The following is a 6820-nucleotide window of genomic DNA, read 5'->3' as shown; positions in this document are numbered from 1 at the left end:
TGACGTCCCATGGTATGGAATGTCCCTTTGGCCAGTTTGGCTGTGCCCCCTCCCAGCTTCTTGTGCACCTGCAGCCTTCTCAGTTGGTAGAGCATGGGAAGCTGAAAAGTCCTTGACTAGTGCAAGCACTACTTAGCAACAACTGAAACATCGGTGCGTTATCAACATTGTTCTCATCCTAAATCCAAAACACAGCCCTGTACCAGCTACTAGAAAGGAAATTAACTCTAACCCAGCCGAAACCAGGACAGCTGTACATGAACTTGAGATAGGGAGAGGAAGTCTCTTTAGATCAATGAGTCGCTTCAGAGGATTCCCTAAATGCGTGGAACAAGATAAACTGCCCATTAGGTAGCTGAAGACAGCAGTACAATACTCCCCCAAGGCCCTCTCTTCTGAAGAGGAAACAAACCCAGGTCTCCCAGCATCACCTTGAGCATCACATGTTCCTGTGCCCTAATAATGACAGGATGAAAGGAGAGAGCTCGTCAGAACAGGAGCTTGGGGACACCATGCAGATCTGCTCTAGTCTGCTGAGAAACTGCCTGAACCAGCAATCTGGTTTCCCTCCCAGCCATGTTTCTGAAAGGCCCTTGGAGCTTTCCCTCACAATGCATCTGGTGCAACTCAGTATCCACAGTGCAGCATTATTCGCTCTGGTATTACCCTTTGCCTGCTTTTTCTAGTCTGTATTCTTCAAATGGGGGGGCTGGCTGAGGGGCATTGATGGCCTAACAGAGTCCCTTTTATGGTTGATGATTTCACACGACAGGAACACATTCTCCTGTAAAAGTCAGTTCTTCACCAGCCAAGGAGGGAGGCAAGGATGCTTAGCATAGAATTACCAAGGGAATTTATTCTCTTATTTTAACTATGCTGCATAGTGGTGCCCCAGCCTAATGCATCGGGGACCCTGAGACAGAGGAAAGCAGGGTTTATATATGTTACAGTACAGTTGTGTAGACCAATCACATCACTCGTGTTGAGGGGCGGGCTAATCAGTTACTATTGCTCATGTGATCGGTATGTACTTGTCCCATGCAGGTGGTTGTGGGCGTATGGTCATTGGTGTGTTCATCTTCGTTGTTCTAAACTGATGTCCCGTGCAGGCAGGGGGTTTATCCTGGATTCTGGTCGGTTGCGGTTCTGGCCATGATTATATGCCTGGTTTCACTGAAGGAGAAATCTGTTGTTTTGTGGTCGGTATGGGGTGTTCTCAGCTGGCAAAGGCTGGCTTAGGCTGGGTCTTTGGGTCACATCCACCCCAAGGTAAAAGCTCATAGTCTCAGGTAGTGTTCATTCTGTTAAGCACACCAAAAAGCCCAACAAGAAGACTGTAACAGCTATACCGACACATGTATAACAACATTTTTACAAGTTCTTACAAAATGAAACAATGTACAGGTTAGGCTGCACAAAAGAGATCAGGAAATGCGAAAGTTAAGAGGGGTCACAATTCTTAAGTACTGGTTTCGCATCATAGTTATACAGTGACATGACTTACACTATTTTACACCACTATTTTCATTATCTCTTATAATTGACCTTTTTGCTTCCTTAAGTTCATCTTGTAGTAGATCACACTCTAATTATATTTTGCAATGCCAGGCATTTCAGGATTCCTTTCTGACCCAGTTGTGCTCCTGATGAGCAGTGCATTTCAGCAGTAAGTCAGAAAAGGTTTCTCCTACGACGGTGTATCACACATGTCAATCCTGGGTGAAATCTTGCTGCCCCTGTTGCATAGAGCAGGGAAAGATTGCAGCACAGGATTGAGAGGTCCTTTCAGGAGGCTATTTTTTGTTGTTTTGTCCTTGCTGCTTCTTTCTCCATCTCTGTCCAGACCCCTGTCCCACAATAAGGTACAGGTGTTGGCTATGTAAGATTCCTTGACTACTAATAAATCATCATCAGATTGTACCAAAACATATCCATTTTTAAACACAGCATCCTGCAAATCTTTTATTAAAATTCTTAGAAAAAATAGTAGAGGGCCCAGCAAAGCCCTGAGGGAGCCTTGTCCATGTGAGCCGTATCTTTCCCCAGGTAAATGCAAAAAGGTATGAGGGCCATGCTCTGACAAGTCATCGGTCCATTTGCCCACCTAACAGATAATTTTTCTTCCTGCCTTTCTCTTTGTTCTTAGGCTGTCAGAATGCAGACAGCCTGAAGGCCATTCTACCTTCTTGATCGAGATGTATATATGAAAAACCATGCCCCTTTGACAGTTCAGAGGCCTGTATTTGATCTGTTTGGGTCTTAGGCACAGTCATTAGGGCTCAGACCTGTCTACAAGGATATTTCTGGTAAGCAGACAGATTAAAACCTTTGCTTTGCCTTGCAGCATTTGTGGACTCTACACTAAGCAAGTCATATTGCAGTTAGCATCTTGCCTTTCACACTCCATACTGTGCTTATATACACAAACTTCCTAGGTCAGCACATTCAGTCCCAAACCACAGCATTTATATGAAAGAGCAGTTACCCCAGAGTTGAGCAGAGTTGAGAGGAACAATTTGCATAAAGCCTAGAAAACAACAGAACAGGGTTATAGCACAAGTCAAGGAGAATGGGACAGTTCCCTCTAAATTCATAGCCAGTAGTTAAAGCAGTTTTTGTGTGAATTTTATCTGCCACTGCTAAGCCACAAGGAGTGTAGACCTATAGATTTCCTTCAGAAAGTCCTGAGAACAAGTTCAACTTTTCAAAAATAAATAGCTAGCATAAAGTTAGACTACCTGTTCTTGAACTGCTTCTATGTTTTTGACCAACTGCAAAGGCAGTATTCCATTTGAAAAAAATGAAACTATCCTCCAACAGTGGATTAGTGGACAGGATGAGATGGTACCCCCATTATGAAGAAATCCTCCAAATTGTCTCTGAGAACTTAGCAGGCAAGCAGGCCTCCTTTAAGGAGGAGAGCTCTTAGGAAGGTGTGATTTCTTCCCCTTCTTATGGGAGACAAAGCACAATTCTTGGAAGACATAACTCCCTGACCTACCTCTGAGCTCCGATTACCATTTATTTCCAGCTTGGATGTCTCTTCTGAAGAAACTACCATCATGCATCAAATATTTGGGGGCTTTCCAAGATCCAGAGGTACTTTTCCACAACTATTGCTCACCTTGGAATTGTCTGTGCCCTTCTGTCTGCCTGTGATAAACAGCTGATCATGTGACTGGCTGTGCTGGTTTTGGCTGGAATAGAGTTAATTTTCCTCATAGTAGCTAGTATGGGGCTATGGTTTGGATTTGTGCTGGAAACAGTGTTGAGAACACAGGGATGTTTTTGTTACTGCTGAGCAGTGCTTACACAGCGTCAAGGCCTTTTCTGCTTCTCACCCCACCCCACCAGCGAGCAGGCTGGGGGTGCACAAGAAGCTGGGAGGGGGACACAGCTGGGACAGCTGACCCCAGCTGACCCAAGGGATGTTCCACACCATATGACGTCATGCTCAGCATATAACGCTGGGGGAAGAGGAAGGAAGGGGGGATGTTCGGAGTGATGGTATTTGTCTTCCAAGTCACCGTTAGGCGTGATGGAGCCCTGCTTTCCTGGAGATGGCTGAACACCTGCCTGCCCATGGGGAGGAGTGAATGAATTCCTTGTTCTGCTTTGCTTGCGTGCACGGCTTTTGCTTTACCTATGAAACTGCCTTTACCTCAGCCCATGAGTTTTCTCACTTTTACCCTTCTGATTCTCTCCCCCATCCCACCGGGGGGGAGTGAGTGAGCGGCTGTGTGGGGCTTAGTTGCCGGCTGGGGTTAAACCATGACACTGGTGTAGTAGGTATGAAGGACGGAAACTGGCACAGTCAGTTGACTTCCCCTATTGCTGAGCTTTTCAGCATTCCAATCATGTGCTTGAGCTGCAAAGCAGTTTCCGATTCCTGCAAGGCCTTCCTGGATGTTCCTTTGCATATAAAAGTAAGAGGGTTTGTAATTGTGCTTCAAGACGTCCCGAGGCCCCTGTAGCTTTCCAGAATCCATGCAGTTGACTTAAAAATGTATACTGCAAACACAAGAGAGCTTGGTGGTGGGTGGGAAGTGGAATGGACTGTGTCCTTCTGGGGAGGCCATGGCAGTGGTCTCCCCATAGGTGCTGGCTTTAAGCTGGACAAGCACACATTATCCTTTCTGCACCCTCGATGTACTCTCATCCTTCTTCATTTTGCTTCCCTCAACACCTGTCTGGCTCTGAGGCTGATGGGTTGTCTTGTTTTCATTATTGATGACCCTGCACACCATCGGTAGATGAACTGTGTTGTGCCACAGAGAGGTAGCTCTTGGTAGCCCTGGGAATCCCTTGGAAATGAGGGAAATGTTCAGCATAATACCCTCTTTCTGACTCCTTCTGGACACTGCTTGTGGGTTCATGGTGGGTTTCCTCAGCCTCAGCTACCTGGGTCTTTGTGTAAACTCCTAGTAAGTGTTTGGGTGAGGGCGTTTACCTGAGCTCAGTGCTCTCCTTTCTCGCTCCTCCAGGCAGCCTCATCTGTCACCGCAGCTCTGGAGGACTTCGTGAAACCCGAGCAGCTGGATGGCAAAAACTGCTTTAAATGTAGCAAGAAAGATGATTAGTGATGACATAATACTAGATCCTGCGTGAATGTGTTGCAAGTCATCGAGCATGAGTTATCTTTTCCCATAGATTAGATGTACAATAATGAGACTCAGTTGTGGGTTTTTAAAAAATTTTTTTAAATTCAGTTCTTATGGAACTGAATAGCCTTAAAATAGTGGAAGGATGTGTGATACCTGAAAGCTTGTCTGGCTTTCTGGGGGGAAAAAGGGTGCATTTCAAGGGTGCACCAAACTTGGCTCTGTGCTTGGTTTCAAGATGTGAAAATATGGTCTGCTCTGACAGAGCTGCTTTGGCTGAGAAGTTTCCTGCCATCCAAACCATTACACGTTGCTTTAGGGAAAACCAAGTGTTCATGATCCCCAAAAATGTATTTATACACTTCTAGCCCCTGGTCTTTGAAGGCTATTTCATTAAGTACTTCAGGATCATTTCTGAGCCCTCTTGGTCTCTCCTTAGGTTGTGGAATATCCAAGTACTTGGATCTTTGGTCATGCACATCACAGGCAGCTGGAGAACTGCTCCTCTACACCTTATATGCTGTTCTGGTACATAGCGGTGGCAGCTGTCATGGGGGACACTATTTCTGCTACACAAAGGTAAAAAGCAACTTCCTTCCTAGTAGGGGAAAAATGTGTGCCGAGGAAGACAAACTTTCACGGCAGTGTTACTGCCAGCCAAGGTTTTGGAGGAGAAGGTCTCCTTACGGGAGATTGGATTTGTTTTGGCATGCTCTTGGTTCTGCAGTTTTTCTGCCTGGGTTTTTGTGGAGAAACCATGCAGTTCACCTCCAGATATCGAAGCCTTTCTTTGCAGACCAGCAATGGACTGTGGTATGAGAAGAATGATATGTCTGTGGTTCTTTGTGACATCAACAACAAGCAACAACACTTCATGACATCAGGCAGAAAGCTTATCTGTTGTTTAATGTTGGGTAATAACAATTATTAAAGTGTATTTAGGATATGTTTCCTTTTCATAGTTTTGGTATTTTTCTTCTCATCATCCTGAGTGTTTCTCTTTGTGTCATAGGAGACAATTACTACCTGCATCATTCAGTTGCTCTCTTTTCCCTCCCACACTAGAGCTTTCTTCACAGCTGCCCTGCTACAGCCACACTCCTTCAAAGAGTGGCTACTGCTAAGCTGTGGATCCATGCTATTTCAGGTCTCCATCATCAAGGGCTTTCTAGACCCCACTGGATGAAGCCCTGAGCATTATGGTCGGACCTCCTAGCCAGTGCTGCTTGGAGCTGGAGGACTGCAGGACTGAGGCCCTCCTGGTGTCCTTTTTATCTGGAATGAACCAATGACCTTGTCATTTTCCTGGATTTGTAAACATAAGCTGATCTCTAAACATAAGTCCTGCCTGTAATTTTTCCAGTAAATCCCTTCCCAATAAATGAATTGGTCCATTATCACAAACTGACAGTATAGTAAATGTGGACCTACTTCTGCTAATAAAGGGATTGTTATCCCCATTGTCACGGGCTGCCCTTCAATTCCTAGCATCTAAACTTTCTCTTGACTTTATTAATCTGAGTATCAATTTATCATAGAATAGGTCACACCTGTGTCTATCAGAAATTCTAAAGTGTGATTATTGACTTTTATCATGATTTGAGCATGATCTCCTACCACTAGTTTGCACGCCGCAAGGGTTCTAGGCTCTCCCATCACCTGTCATTGTTGAGTGTCATACTGAGGGAATTCTGCCAATTCCTCAGCATTTTCTCTGCATGGCAGTTTCCAAGCAGGGGGATTCCCAAATCCTCTGGTCATTTGTGGCCAAACTGGACATTCTGTCTTCCACTGCCCACCTTTCTTACACTATGCACAACAGTTTGGGTCTAATTGTCCTCTTCCCATTTCTCCTGCTGTACCCACACCCCTTCCTCCTCATCCTCATCCTATCATATTCATTCCTCTTCCTCTTGTCACCAGAGTTCCTCCCAGTGCTACTGCAGCATATTCACTTCCTCTCTCTTTCTTCTTTCCTCTTTTTCTTTTCTATCTCCCAGCTGCCATCATATGCATATGCTGCCAGAGACAGTATCATTTGTGGATTTGCCCCCGCCGCCCTGGAGCATGTTTTACAAAGTATTTATGAATGTCTGGGGCTGCCTGTTGAGCGAATACACTCACTGCCAATTTGTCATTAAAATCATCCTCACTCATTCCTTCATAACGCAATAATGCTCACCACAAGCGATTCCAAAAGTTGCTTGGGTGTTCACCTG

The 6820-nt window shown here is 45.2% G+C and overlaps 1 long non-coding RNA gene across 3 annotated transcripts in view; it reads left to right on the top strand.

Annotated features, from left to right (window-relative positions):
* The window catches only part of LOC103916560, a 17902-nt gene extending 12346 nt beyond the window's left edge, over window positions 1–5556 (top strand). For 2 of the 3 annotated variants that reach the window (XR_663586.1, XR_663585.1), the window contains exon 3: window positions 4485–5556. This is a non-coding gene — a long non-coding RNA (uncharacterized LOC103916560). The remainder of the gene's footprint in view (window positions 1–4484) is intronic. The other variant, XR_663587.1, reaches the window with a different exon arrangement.
* Window positions 5557–6820: the final 1264 nt, after the last annotated feature.

This window comes from Pygoscelis adeliae, unplaced genomic scaffold (genome assembly GCF_000699105.1).
Source record: "Pygoscelis adeliae isolate BGI_AS28 unplaced genomic scaffold, ASM69910v1 Scaffold355, whole genome shotgun sequence".
In the NCBI taxonomy this organism is placed as follows: Eukaryota; Metazoa; Chordata; class Aves; order Sphenisciformes; family Spheniscidae; genus Pygoscelis; species Pygoscelis adeliae.
The sequence above is the reverse complement of the archived record's forward strand: the minus strand, read 5'-3'. Positions and strand labels throughout refer to the sequence as shown.